This window comes from Macaca thibetana, chromosome X (assembly GCF_024542745.1).
Source record: "Macaca thibetana thibetana isolate TM-01 chromosome X, ASM2454274v1, whole genome shotgun sequence".
Lineage (NCBI taxonomy): Eukaryota > Metazoa > Chordata > Mammalia > Primates > Cercopithecidae > Macaca > Macaca thibetana.
In genome coordinates, this window is record NC_065598.1 from 53,224,519 (window position 1) to 53,240,028 (window position 15,510).

Below are 15,510 nucleotides of genomic sequence, written 5' to 3' on the forward strand. Positions count from 1 at the left end.
CGAGACAGAGTCTCATTCTATCACCCAGGCTGGAATGCAGTGGTGCAATCACAGCTCACTGCGTCCTCCACCTCCTGGGTTCAAGCAATTTTCCTGCCTTAGCCTCCCAAGTAACTGGGATTACAGGCATGCACCGCCATGCCTGGCTAATTTTGTATTTTTGGTAGAGACGGGGTTTCTCCGTGTTGGTCAGGCTGGTCTTGAACTCCTGACCTCAAGTGACCCGCCCGCCTTGGCCTCCCAAATTGCTGGGATTACAGGAGTGGGCCACTGCACCTGGCCCTAAATTTTCTTTTTCTTAAAATTTTAAGTCAATTCATTCATTCATCCATTTATTAATTTTTATTATATATATAAAGATGCACAATGTGATGTTTTGATGAACATATACAAAGTGAAATGATTATCATGATCAAGCTAATAACATATCTATGACCTCACATAGTTATTTTTTGTGGTAAAAAATACTTAACATTTACTCTCCTAGAAAATTTCAAGTATATGATACATCATTATTAACTGTAGTCATCAGGTTGTGTGCATTAGGTCCCCAGAACTTATTCATCTTTAACTGAAAGTTTACATCCTTTCACCAACATCTCCCTGGTTCCCTTAGCTCCTGGTCCCTGGTCCCTGGTACTATACTTCTGCACTCTTTTTCTACAAGTTCATCTTTTTTAGATTACACATATAAATCAGACCATGCAGTATTTGTCTTTTTTTTTTTTTTTTTTTGGAGTCTCACTCTGTTGCCAGGCTGGAGTGCAGTGGCACGATCTCGGCTCACTGCAACCTCTGCCTACTGGGTTCAAGTGATTTTCCTGCCTCAGCCTCCAGAATAGCTGGGACTATAGGCACCCACCACCACGCTCAGCTAATTTTTGTATTTTTTAGTAGAGACGAGATTTCGCCATGTTGGCCAGGGTGGTCTCTATCTCCTGACCTGTAATCTGCCCGCCTCAGCCTCCCATAGTGTTGGGATTACAGGCACACCACCATGCCCGGCTAATTTTTGTATTTTTAGTAGAGACGGGGTTTCACCATGTTGGCCAGGCTGGTCTCAAACTCCTGACTTCTGGTGATTCACCTGCCTCGGCCTCCCAAAGTGCTGAGATTACAGGTGTGAGCCACTGTGCCCGGTCAGTTTTCTTTTCTTAAGGTGTCTTTGTCTGGTTTTGGTACCAGGATAATGCTAGTCTTGTTAAAGGGTTAGGAAGTGTTTCCTCCTCCTCCATTTTTTGGAAGAGTTTGAGAAGAATTGGTATTAATTATTCTTTAAATGTTTGGTAGAATTCACCAGTGAAGCAATCAGATCCGGGGTTTTTCTTCTTTGGGAGATTTTTGATTACTGATTCAGTTGCCTTACTTGTTATTGGTCTGTTCAGATTTTCTACTTTTTCACAGCCCAGTTTTAATAGGTTGTATGTTTGTAGAAATTTATCAATTTCTTCTAGGTTATCCAAATTGTTGGCATATAATTGTGCACAGAAGTCTCTTATGATCCATTATATTTCTTTGGTATCAGTTGTAACGTTTCCTCTTTCATTTCTGATTTTATATGTATATTCTTTCTGTTTTTTTTTCTTTTTCTTTTTCTTTTTTTTTTTTGAGACGGAGTTTCACTCTTGTTTCTCAGGCTGGAGTACAATGGCGCGACCTCGGCTCACCACAACCTCCACCTGCCCAGTTCAAGTGATTCTCCTGCCTCAGCCTCCCAAGTAGCTGGGACTACAAGCATGCACCACCATGCCCAGCAAATTTTGTATTTTTAGTAGAGATGGGGTTTCACCATGTTGGTTAGGCTGGTCTCGAACTCCTGACCTCAGGTGATCTGCCCACCTCCGCCTTCCAAATTGCTGGGATTACAGGCGTGATCCACCACACCCAGTCTCCTTTGTTTTTTCTTCGTCTAGCTAAAGATTTGATTTTATTTGTATTTTCAAAAAACTAATTATTAGTTGTATTGATTTTTTTCTATTGCTTTTCTAGGCTCTATTTCCTTTATCCCCTGATCTTTGTTATTTCCTTCCTTATGCTAACCTTGGAATTAGTTTGCTCTTCTAGTTCCTTGTGGTGTAAGGTTAGGTTGTTTATTTGAGATGTTTCTTTTTTCTTCATGTATGGTTCACTGTTATAAACTTTCCTCTTAGAACTGTCTCCCTGGGCCTCAGTTTCCTTACCTATAAGGGCGGGAGGAAACAATAGCACCTACTTCATAAGCCCTCTCAATTTCCATCCTGTATGCCTTTTCTTCCACCACACCTCATTGCTCAAGATCTTACTAGATCTAACTTGGACTGTTGGGTCACATTACTCTGAATTAACTGACCCAAACCCCCTCCTAGAGAATTCACATCCTGGAGCAGAGGGAAAACTAGCAGGCAACAAGTGATGTCAAGCAGGCTCTCTTAAGCAACAATGCACAATCACAGAGCTGAATCCAAATTTCATTCATCACCGAACCATTTATGCACCTGAATTCATGCAGTGAATGGCCACTCTGGAAGCAGGGGGCTAGAGAGTGGACTTGAGGTTGTTCATTTGAGGGGTTTTGAGACTGAAACAGGATAGTGGCAGAGGATGAGGAAAGAAGGTGGATTTGAAAGGCAGAACAGAGAAGGTCAACTAGACTTGGTGGATTTGCTATGAGGAAACAGGAGGATTTTAGGCTACACATAAGGCAGAGAACACAGAGGAAATTGCACAAGTTTAAGGGGGTGATTAAGACAAAAATAAGTGCCAGAGGAACTCTGAGCACTGAGAAATCAGTGTGGGATAGAATGGGCAGAAACATATAAAATGAGGAGGATCATTAGGAGGAGGAGGGATTCGGGCTAAGACTCACTGTGTGACTTTGGGCCAGTCACTATCTTTCTCTGGTCCTTTAGGTTTCCACCTGCTAAACTGGGAGATGGAGAATGATAATTGTGAGGAATGAATTATATAAGAGAATGTTCAAGAAATGTCTAGCCCTGTAGGCAATATGGATGGGAAGCATGTGGCAGGTGTGCTTGGTCCGGGGTGGGGTGGGGCTGGGCTGCCATTTGGGCAACAGCAATGCCACAGGCAGGAGGACACACATACATGCAGACAAAGGAGTGCATGGGTGAGGGGAAATGTGACCTGGACACTTGCATGTTGGATTTGAGGAGCTCAAAGACCAACGCAGTCAGAAGCCAAGGCAGTCAAATCAATGTTACCCTGGGAGGCCCTGTCTTGGCAGTCAGCAGAGAGGGGCTTCTCTGGACCATGACTCCTAGACTGCCACTTCCTCAGGAAATACCCAGGTCTGTGAGGCCCGAGTCCTCTGGGTTTTGATCCCAAGTCACCACCAGAATTGCTGTGTGAAGCTGAGTCTGTTCTGAACCACTCTGGGTCCAGGTTCTTCATATGAACAACACAAAAAGGCATGTGTGTGTTGGTGGGGAGGTGGACGAAACATTTCCAAAGGTCCCCTCCCGGTTTATTTTGCTTCAGTTCCGTGACCCTAAGTCCTTTTTTAAAAGTCTAGTCCTGTCTCCATTCCTACTTTGTTGTGCCCTTGAGTCAGCTGCTGGACCTCTCAGAGCTTATTTTCACATCAGAAATATCTCTAATCTCCTGATTGGACAGGAGAGTCTCTAACATCCAATAACGTTCCCTGAAGGACTCTCACCCTCATCTTAACCTGGAAGCTTCAGATAAATAAAAAAAGTGAGATGCTAGTTACAGATAACTCCAGTTCTGAATCTTCCATCTTTTTTCACTGCCCTCCACTCCAGACTGTCAGGAGCTTGCAGCACTGGCTCAATTGCCAAACTGGTTGCTATGACAACACTTACAAATAACTCAGATGCAGATGAAGACTTTAACCCAAGAGCTGCTGGGCCAAGGGCTTCTTGCTTCCTCCTTAGACCAGATGAGGGAAAAATCCAAAAAATTATTTGGGACCAAGTCATTCTCTAGCTCAGAAGTCTGCCAAGGCTCCTCAATGTCAAGAATAGTAAAATCCTGGCATCCAAGCCCCCCACCCCTCACAAAACTTGATTTAAATCTTTCCAATCACTTGCTTCCATTAAAAAATGATCACTTCTGTTTTTTTGAAACCTACATCTACCATGTCCTTTGTTGAATGCTTTATATATAGTATCTGCAGAAATCTTCCCAGAACTCCAGCAAGTAGACATTATTATTAGACATTATTATTCTCACTTTACAAAGGAGGACATTAAGGTCCATGGATACAAGTGAGTTGAGTAAAGAGGTCAGAGAGTAAGAATTCAAACTCAAATCCATAAGATTCCCAAACACATGCTGTTTCCATTGTCAGTGGTTTACAGATGTTGCTCTACAGACCTGACATATGCAAATAGTCTGTGGCAGATTTGGGTTTCCATTCAAGAAGATTGAATGCATGTATCTCCTCTAACTCTCAAGATCCTAAAAATTAAGAGTAAAGGAATCAAATGTATAAACTCACAACTCCAAAGAAAGCTGGAGGAGTTCCTATCAGTGGTGAAGAGATTTCAATAACTTTCTGGCAAGCAGAAAGGGGTGGGAGGGGTGGTAACGGAGAAAGCAGGGCAGGGGAAGGAATGAGCAGAGTCCACATGTGGGAAGAGATCACTGGGAGAGAGCTCATCTACCCTGCCAAATCCTGGAGAGGCGCAGTAAAGGTATCCTGATGGTGGGAGCAAGACATAAAGGCTCAACCAGAGGATAATTGAAAGTGTGAATTGGAACAGTTGATCTCCCTCCACCTTCCTCTTACTTCATGGGTAGAAATCACAAGAGCCAAGTATCTACGCTCCAGCAAAATATCAGAGAGTTCACCAAAGAAATCAAACAGTCCCAGGGCAATGACCTCCACATTCTGTATTTAGTGGTCCTCTGGCAGATTGTGCAAGTCTCCATCCAGTCACCTTAAAGAGAAGTCCAATAGTAGACTTGACAAGCACCTTCCCCTTACACAGAGCTCCAAGTCAGCATTTTATTGTGTTCTTCTTAAATCAATGGGCTGATATGTTTGCACATTTATGAAAAAATATGCTCATAGGTTTATAAATGAACTGATGAAGCAAATGTGAAAAACAAAGGCTAGGCACATTCAAGTGGAAAAAAATCAAGCAATTATTAAAACCAGAAACATTAACAAAAATTTAAAGGTAATTACACCACATGTCTTGACTTTGTAGTGACTACTGATTTACTAGGAATTGGAATATAAACCTAGTAAAAGAGTAAATGGAGGGAAAATAGGGGATAAAAAAGAGATAAATCCTCTTGTACCATAAGGAGATGTCAAAAGATAATGTCTCAAATTGCTAAGTTATAAAAATAGTAATATAAGTGTATTATGAATAATATTATGAAGAATCATGGTGGTCCATCACTTAAAACTCCTTTCAGCCATAAGTAAAAACAAACAAACAAACAAACAAAAAACACCCAACTGACAGTGTCTTAAACACATATGGCCCTATTTATTTATCTATTTATTTATTTTTCAGTTAACAGGAAGGGTGGCATGGGTTCAGCTGCTCAATGATGTTATCAAGAAATCAGGCTCTTTCTGACTTTCTTCCTTAACATGTTGTCTTCATCCTCATGCTAATCCCTACATGGTCACAAGATGGTTGTTACAGCTCCAGACAGCACGACTATATTCAAAGCAGAAATAAGGAAGGGGATGGCATTAGCTGTGTAAGTGTCTTTGTTCAGGAAGTAAAAGGCCCCCAGCAAACATCTCATTGGCTACAGCTGGATAATACAGCCATCCTTAGCTACAAAGGAAGCTAAGAAAGCAAACAGCTGGTTGTTTAGCCTCTGAATTGGAGGTGGCAAAGGAGAAGGGATTTGGGAATGGTAAATTCTGAAGAAACAGCTAAAAGTGTTGAAAGTCGTTTCCTGCAGGACATGCAATGGGAAGAAGTGCTACAGGATATTGCTAGGTTTTATTATGTGCCCGTTAGTAGCATTTTATTTCTTTTAATGATGCGCATATATTACTTTGATAAAAACTAAAATTTGAGTGTTGGCTGGGCAGGGTGGCTCACACCTGTAATCCCAGCACTTTGGGAGGTCAAGGGTGGTGGATCACGAGGTCAGGAGTCGAGACCAGCTTGACCAACATGGTGAAACCCCGTCTCTACTAAAAATACAAAAATTAGCTGGGCATAGTAGCACACACCTGTAATCCCAGCTACTCAGGAGGCTGAGGCAGGAGAATCACTTGAACCTGGGAGGCGGAGATTGCAGTGAGCCAAGATTGCACCACTGCACTCCAGCCTGGGTGATAGAGCGAGACTCTGTCTCAAAAAAAAAAAAAAAAAAAAAAAATAAGTGTTATGGTTTTATGAAAAAAAAAATTTTTTAATAAAAGCTGGTAGAAGTTTTCTGTCTTCAGAGGAAATGATGTCAATTCACCGTGGAAGCAAACTTACCAGAATAGTCTTTTTACTTAAACTAAGGTCTCTCAGGTACCCCCACTGATCTTAGAGAAAGTTGTGCTATCACTATTAATCTAAATGTGACTGGTGGAAACCAGGACAGCTCTGTGATGTAGTTATGTGGGTTGACTGTGGTTAGACAGTCCTGGTGCCATTTCCTATTCCATTTATTAGCTTTGTGACCCTGAGTGAATGACACCTGGAAGCCTTACTTTCCTTTTATTATGAAATGAAGATAATTCTAGTGCCCAATGCAGAGTAAGCACTCAGAAAATATTACCTACTATGATTAAAATGTTAAATGTTTTGGACCGAGCGCAGTGGCTCACGCCTGTAATCCCAGCACTTTGGGAGGCCAAGGAACTCCCACCTGAGGTTGGGAGTTCAAGACCAGCCTGACCAAATGGAGAAACTCCGTCTCTACTAAAAATACAAAATTAGCTGGGCGCGGTGGTGCATGCCTGTAATCCCAGCTACTCGGAAGGCTGAGGCAGGAGAATCGCTTGAACCTGGGAGGTGCAGGTTGTAGTGAGCCAAGATGATGCCACTGCACTCCAGTCTGGGCAACAAGAGCAAAACTCCGTCTCAAAAAAAAAAAAAAAAGTTAAATGTTCTGTGTAGTGACAAAATCTGGGTGTACTCTAACAATATTATGCTTCCACTGAGTTAATTTATTTTTTATCCCAAACAGATTTGGACTAGACTGTCGCTGAAAATCATTATGTGTTCTTGAGAGATGTGTGTGCATACAAATGGCCAACAGATATGTGAAAAAATGAACAAAATCATTAATCATTATGTAAATGTTAATTAAAACCAGAATGAGGCATCACCTCACACCTGTCAGGAAGGCTAGTATCAAAAAGACAAAAAATAACAAGTGTTGACAAGGATGCAGAGAAAGGGCAACCCTTGTATGCTGTTGGTGGGAGTGTAAATTAGTAGAGTCATCACGGAAAATTGTGTGGACGTTCTACAAACTAAAAATATAACTACCATATGATCTAGAAATCCCATTACTGGATATACAGCCAAAGGATTTGAAATCAGTATGTCAAAGAGATATCTGCACTTCCATATTTATTGCAACATTATTCACAATAGCCAAGATATGGAATCACCCTAAATGTCCATCAACAAATGAATGGATTAAGAAAATGTATACATTCACAATGAAATACTATTTAGTATTTCAAAAGAAGGAAATCCTGCCATTTGCAACAAAAAAGATGAACCTGGAGGATATTATGCTACATAAAATATGCTAGGTACAGAAAGTCAAGTACTGCATGAGCTCACTTATATTTGGAATCTAAAACTTAATATACCTGTCAATCAAGCTTAATATACCTGTTAATCAAACTTATAGAAGCAGAGAACAGCATAGTGGTTACCAAGGGCCAGGGGTTAAGAGGAATTGAGAGATGTTGGTCAACAGATACAAAATTTCAGTTAGACAGGAGGAATAAATTTTTTTGAGATCTATTGCACAGCATGGTGAGTATAGTTAATAATAATAATGTATTGCATATTTCAAAATTGCTAAGAGAGCAAATTTCAAATTTTCTCACTACAAAAATTGATAAGTATTTGAGGTGATGGATACGTCAATTCACTTGATCTAATTACTTCACACTGTATACATATATTATAACATAATATTGTACCTCATAAATATATACAGTTCTAATTTTTCAATTAATAATTTAAAAGTTTAAATAAAAAGGAAATTATGTAGCCCAGAAAGGAATGAGATAATATACACAAAGTGTTGGAAAAAAAACCAAAAAATCTTCCAACCAAGAATACTACATCTTGCAATATAGTCCTTCAAAAACGAAGGAGAAATAAAGACTTTCTCACACAAATAAAAGCTGAGAAATTTCATCAGTACCAGATCTTCCTTACAAGAAATGCTAAAGAGAGTTATTCAAGTTGAAACAAAAGGATGCTAAACATAAACATGATAGCATAAGAAAGTATGAAACTCATTGATAAAGGTAAATATATAGACAAATACAGAAAATTATATTACTGTAATGATGGTGGCTTAACCACTCTTAATTCCAGTATGAGTTGAAAGATTAAAATATTAAAAATAATAACTAAAAATATGTTTAAATGTACACAATGTGAATAGGTGAAAATCTTGACAATAAGACAATAAAATGTATGGGGTGGAAAAGTTACAATGTAGCATATATATATGCAGTTGAATTGAAGTTGTTATCAGCTTAAAATAGGCTGTTATAAAATTTTTAATATAAATTCCAAGGTAATGACAACCACAAAAATACCTGTACAGGAAACACAAAAGAGAAAGAGAAAGGAATCAAATCATATCAATACAAAAAATAAAACAAACAAAAAGGAATACAACAAGAGAAGAAAAGACAGACAAAAGAACTATAGGACTAACACAAAACAATTAACGAAGTGGCAATTGTAAATTCTTCTTTATCAATAATTACCTTAAATGCAAATGAATTAAACTCCCCAGTGAAGAGACATACAGTAACTGAACATATTAAAAAAGAAAAGAGCAAACTACATGCTGTCTAAAAGAAACTCGCTTTAGATTTAAGGACACACAGAGGCTGAAAGTAATGGCATGGAAAAAAATCTCATGCAAATGGTAAACAAAAGAAAGAAGGGGTGGCAATACTCATATCAGACAAATAATAATTTAAGTCAAAAATTGTCACAAGTGACAAAGAAGAACATTATATAATGATAAAAAGACTAATCTTCCAGAAAGATATCATCGTTACAAATACACATGCACCCAACATCAGTTCACTTAATTTCATAAAGCAAACATTGACAGGAAGAAATAGACAGCAATACAATAATAGTAGGACACTTCAATATCCCACTTTCAATAATGTATAAAACACCCAGATAGAAGATCAATAGGGAAAGAGAGGACTTAAATAACACCATAGACCAAATGGACCTAAGAGACACATACAGAATATTCCACCCAACAACAGTAGAATACACATTTTTTTAAGTGCACATGGAAGAATCTCGAAGATAGACCACATGTTAGGTCAAAAACATTTCTTTGTTTGTTTGTTTGTTTGTTTGTTTGAGACGGAGTCTCGCTTTGTCGCCCAGGCTGGAATGCAGTGGCCGGATCTCGGCTCACTGCAAGCTCCGCCTCCCGGGTTCACGCCATTCTCCTGCCTCAGCCTCCGAGTAGCTGGGACTACAGGTGCCCGCCACCACGCCCGGCTAATTTTTTGTATTTTTAGTAGAGACGGGGTTTCACCGTGTTAGCCAGGATGGTCTCGATCTCCCGACCTCGTGATCCACCCGCCTCGGCCTCCCAAAGTGCTGGGATTACAGGCGTGAGCCACCGCGCCCGGCCCAAAAACATTTCTTAGCAAATTTAAGTTTGAAATCATACCAGGTAAGTTTTCTGATAATAGTGAAATAAAACTAGAAATCAATAGCAGAAGGAACACTGAAAATTTTCAAATATGTGGAAATTAAACAACACTCTTTTGGAAAAGCCATTAGGTCAAAGAAATCAAAAAGAAAATGAGAAGGTACCACAAGTCAAATGAAAATGAGAACAAAACATATCCAAACTAATGGAATGTAGCCAAAGCAGTACTGAGACAGAAGCTTATAGGAAGAAATGCTTACATTAGAAAAGAAAAAATATCTCAAGTAAACAACCTGTCTTTCAATTCAAGGAGCTAGAAAAAAAAAGAACAAACTATGCCCAAAGTTAGGAAAAGGAAAGAAATAACAATAATTGGAGCAGAAATAAACAAACTGGAAAATAGAAAATCAACAGAAAAAATCAACAAAACTAAAAATTTTTTTAAAGATAAGCAAAATTGACTAAACATGATTGAAGACTCAAATAAATAAAATCATAAATGAAAAAAGAGATATTACAACAGAAATAAAATAAACACAACAGAAATAAAAAGGATCATAAGAGAATACTGTGAACAATTATATGCCGGAAAACTGGATAAACTAGAAGAAGAGTTTATTTAATGGATAAATTTAATGGATAAATTCCTACAAATGTACAACCTACTAAGACTAAAGCATGAAGAAATAGAAAATCTGAGCAGAACTATAGTTAGTAAGGACTTTCAGTCAGTAATTAAAAAACCTCCCAAGAAAGAAAAGCCCAGAACTAGATGGCTTCACTGGTGAATCCTAATAAAAATTAAAGAAGAATTAATGCCAATTCTTCTCAAACTCTTCCAAAAAATGAAGAAGAGGGAATGCTTAAAACCCATTTTATGGGACCAGCATTACCCTGATACAAAGCCAGACATTACCATAAAAGAAAACAACAGGCCAATATCTCTGATGAATATAGACGTAAAAATCCTCAATAAAATACTACAAAACTGAATCAGACAGCACATTAAAAGGATTATACACCATGTCCAAGTGGGATTTATCCCTGGGATGTAAGGATTTCTAAATTTTACTTCCCATACAACAACAATGTATCAAAGATGTTTTAACGATGAAAATCAATTAATGCGATACACCACATTAGTAGAATAAAAGCTAAAAAATCACATAATTATCTCAACAGATGCACAAAAAGCATTTAAGAAAGTTGCAAATTAAAACCACACTGAGATACCATCTTACATAAGCCAGAAAGACTTTTATTAAAAAGTTAAAAACCAACACATGTTGGCATGGATGTAGAGAAAAAGGAACACTCATACACTGCTGGTGGGAATGTAAATTAGTTCAACCTCTGTAGAAAACAGTGTGGAGATATCTCAAAGAACTGAAAAGAGAATTATCATTTGAGCCAGCAATCCCACCTACTGGGTATCCCCCCAGAGAAAATAAATCATTATATTAGAAAGACAACCAGAACTTTTTTTTTTTTTTTTTTTTTTTTTTTTTGAGACAGAGTCTTGCTCTGTCGCCCAGGCTGGGGTGCAGTGGCCGGATCTCAGCTCACTGCAAGCTCTGCCTCCCGGGTTTAGACCATTCTCCTGCCTCAGCCTCCCGAGTAGCTGGGACTACAGGCGCCCGCCACCTCGCCCGGCTAGTTTTTTGTATTTTTTAGTAGAGACGGGGTTTCACCGTGTTAGCCAGGATGGTCTCGATCTCCTGACCTCGTGATCCGCCCATCTCGGCTTCCCAAAGTGCTGGGATTACAGGCTTGAGCCACCGCGCCCGGCCGACAACCAGAACTTGTATGTTTATTGCAGCACTATTTACAATAGTAAAGTCATGAAACCAACCTAAGCATGCACCAACAATGGAGTAGATCAAGAAAATGTGGCATATTCTGGACATAGAAATGGGCAAAGACTTCATGACAAAGATACCAACAGTAATTGCAACAAAAGCAAAAATTTACAAATGGGAGCTAATTAAACTAAAAAGCTTCTGCACAGCAAAAGAAACTATCTGTAACAGAGTAAACAGACAACCTAACAGAATGGGAGAAAATGTTTCCAAATTATGCATCCAACAAAGGTCTTCTATCTAGCATCTATAAGGAACTTAAACAAATTTACTAGAAGAAGAACAACCCCATTAAAAAGTGGGCAAAGGACATGAACAGACGCTTCTCAAAAGAAGTCATACATGTGGCCAATAAGTATGTGAAAAAAAAGTTTAGCATCGTTGATCATTAGAGACATGCAAATCAAAACCACAATGAGATACCATCTCACACCAGTCAGAATGGCTATTATTAAAAAGTCAAAAATTAACAGGTGCTGGCAAGGTTGTAGAGAAAAAGAAATGCTTATATTCTGTTGGTGGGAGTATAAAGTAGTTCAACCATTGTAGAAAGCAGTGGGGCAATTCCTCAAAGAGCTAAAAACAGAACTACTGGCCGGGTGCAGTGGCTCACGCCTATAATCCCAGCACTTTGGGAGGCCGAGGTGGGAGGATCACGAGGTCAGGGGTTCAAGACCAGCCTGGCCAACATGGTGAAACCCCGTCTCTACTAAAAATACAAAAATTAACCAGGCATGGTGGTGCATAGTCCCAGCTACTCGGGAGGCTGAGGTAGGAGAATTGCTTGAACCCAGGAGTCAGAGGTTGCAGTGAACCAAGATCACGCCACTGCACTCCAGGCTGGGTGACAGAGCGAGACTGTCTCAAAAACAAACCAAACAAACAAACAAAAAACAAAACAAAACCAAACCCAGAAATCCCATTACTGGGTATATTTCCAAAAGAATATAAATCATTCTATCATAAAGACACATGCACATGTATGTTCATTGCAGCACTATTCACAACAGCAAAGACATGGAATCAACTTAAATGCCCATCAATGATAGTAGACTGGATAAAGAAAACGTGGTACATATACACCATGGAATACTATGCAACCATAACAAAGAACAAGATCATGTTCCTTGCAGGAACATGGATGGAGCTGGAGGCCATCATCCTTAGCAAACTAATACAGGAACAAAAAACCAAATACTGCATGTTCTCATTTACAAGTTGGAGTTAAATGAGAACACATGAACACATAGAGGGGAACAACAGACACTGCGGCCTATTGAAGGGTGGAGGATGGGAGGAGGGAGAGGACCAGGAAAAATAACTAATGGGTACTAGGCTTAATACCTGGGTGATGAAATAATCTGTACAACAAACACCTGTGACACAAGTTTACCTATCTAACAAACCTGCACACGTACCCCTGAACTTAAAAGTTAAGGGCTGGGCGCCGTGGCTCACGCCTGTAATCCTAGCACTTTGGGAGGCCGAGGTGGGTGGATCACCTGAGGTCGGGAGTTTGAGACCAGCCTGGGCAACACAGTGAAACCCCGTCTCTACTAAAAATACAAAAATTAGTAGGGTGTGGTGGCGCACGCCTGTAGTCCCAGCTACTTGGGAGACTGAGGCAGGAGAATCACTTGAACCCAGGAGGCAGAGGTTGCAGTGAGCCAAGATCACACCACTGCATTCCAGCCTGGGCAACGGGTGAAACTCTATCTCAAAAAATAAATACAAAGATAAATAAATAAATGTTAAAAAAAAGAAAATGTGATATAGATACACCATGGAATACTATGCAATCATAAAAAAACAATGAAATCATTTCCTTTGCAGTAACATGGATGCAGTGGAGGCGATTATCCTAAGTGAACTCACACAGAAACAGAAAATCAAATATTGCATTTCTCATTTATTAAATGGGAGCTAAACAAAGGGTACACATGGACATAAAGATCGAGAAAATAGACTCTGAGGACTTCAAAAAGGGGGAGGCTGCGAGGGTGTGAGGGTTGAAAAATTACCTATTAGATATAAGTTCCAATATTTGGGTGATGGGTACACTAGAAGCCCAACCCCTACTATTACTCATGTAATACCCATGTAACAAACAAGTGCATGTACCCTCTGGATCTAAAATAAAATTTAAAAAATTAAAAAGAAAATTTAATACATTTTCATGATGAAATCTTTCAGCAAACTAGGAATAGAAGAAAAATACCTCAACGTAATAAAGGTCATAATGAAAAGCCCACAACAAACATACTCACGGTGAAAACAGAACTACCATATAATCCAGCAAGTCCATCTCTGGCTATTTATTCAAAAGAATTGAAATAAGGAACTTGGAGAGATATTTGCACTCCTATGTTCATCACATCATTATTCACAACCAAGATATGAAAACAACCTAAATGTCCATCAATCGATGAATGAATAAACTGTGGTATGCACTTATGATGGAATATTATTCAGTGTTAAAAATGGAGGAAATCTTGCCACATATGACAACATGAATGAACTTTGAGGACATTATGCTAAGTAAAATAAGCCAGTGATAGAACAAATACTGTGTGATTCTACTTAGATGAGGTATTTAAGATAATCAAAATCATAAAACCAGATAATAGAATGGTGGTGGCCAGGGATTGGGAAAAAGGGGAAATGAGGAGTTGCTATTCAATGGGTATCAAGTGTCAGTTATGCAAGACGAATAAGTTGTAGAGATATGTTATATAACGTCATGCCTATAGTTAACAATATTGTAAATTTTGTAAACTTAAAATTTGTTGAAAGTAGATCTCATGTTGTGTTCTTACTATAATGAATTTTTTTAGAAAGGTATTTCATGCAAAGACTAACCAAAGGAGAGCAGAGAGAGATGGCTATACAAATATAAGGCAAAATAGACATTAAGGCAATAACTGTTACAAGAGACAAAGAAGGACATTAAATAATGATAAAATGGTCAGTGCACCAAGAAGTAGAACAATTATCAACATATTCATTAAATATCAGATCTCCTGAATACAAAAAATAAACACTGACAGACTTGAACGGGGAAGGCCGGGCGTGGCGGCTCACGCCTGTAATCCCAGCGCTTTGGAAGGCCGAGGTGGTGGATTACCTGAGGTCAGGAGTTCAAGACCGGCCTGGCCAACATGGCGAAACCCTATCTCTCCTGAAAATACAAAAAATTAGCTGGGCATGGTGGTGTGCACCTGTAATCCCAGCTACTTGGGAGGTTGAGGCAAGAGAATTGCTTGAACCCAGGAGGCAGAGGTTGCAGTGAGCTGAGATCGCACCACTGCACTCCAGCTTGGGCGACAGAGTGATACTGTCTCAAAAAAGAAAAGAAGAAAGAAAAAAGAATTGAACAGAGAAATAAACAGAACTACAATAATAGTAGGGGGCTCCAAGACTACACATTCATATAGAAAAAACAACCATATGGAAGATCAATAAAAAAATAGAGGACTTGTACACACTATAGGCCAATTAGATATAACAGAACACTTACCCACCAATAGCAGAATACACATATTTCTCAAGTACACATGGAACATTCTCTAGGATAGACCATATGTTAAGCCACAAAACAAGTCAATAAATCTAAAAATATTGAAAACATACAAAGTATCTTTTTCTTTTTCTTTTCTTTCTTTCTTTTTTTTTTTTTTTTGAGACAAGGTCTCCCTCTGTCCCCCAGGCTGGAGTGCAGGGGCGCGATCTCAGCTCACTGCAACCTCCACCTCCCGGGTTCAAGTGATTCTCCTGTCTCAGCCTCCTGAGTAGCTAGGAGTACAAGCACGCACCACCACGCCCAGCTAAT

The 15,510-nt window shown here is 39.2% G+C and overlaps 2 protein-coding genes and 1 pseudogene across 25 annotated transcripts in view; 2 read left to right on the forward strand and 1 right to left on the reverse strand.

Annotated features, from left to right (window-relative positions):
- Positions 1–15,510, forward strand: part of TSR2 (TSR2 ribosome maturation factor) — a 1,158,091-nt gene that overhangs the window by 507,541 nt on the left and 635,040 nt on the right. The window contains exon 1 of one of the 24 annotated variants that reach the window (XM_050777068.1): positions 2,510–2,513. The exons of the other annotated variants lie outside the window; for them this stretch is intronic. The gene's annotated coding sequence lies outside the window, so the exon portion shown is untranslated. Of the gene's footprint in view, positions 1–2,509; positions 2,514–15,510 lie in introns of those variants that run through there. 24 annotated transcript variants of the gene reach the window in all.
- Positions 1–15,510, reverse strand: part of HUWE1 (HECT, UBA and WWE domain containing E3 ubiquitin protein ligase 1) — a 650,778-nt gene that overhangs the window by 264,542 nt on the left and 370,726 nt on the right. The gene's annotated exons all lie outside the window — the stretch shown is intronic.
- The window catches only part of LOC126946760 (39S ribosomal protein L32, mitochondrial-like), a 41,408-nt pseudogene that overhangs the window by 24,056 nt on the left and 1,842 nt on the right, over positions 1–15,510 (forward strand).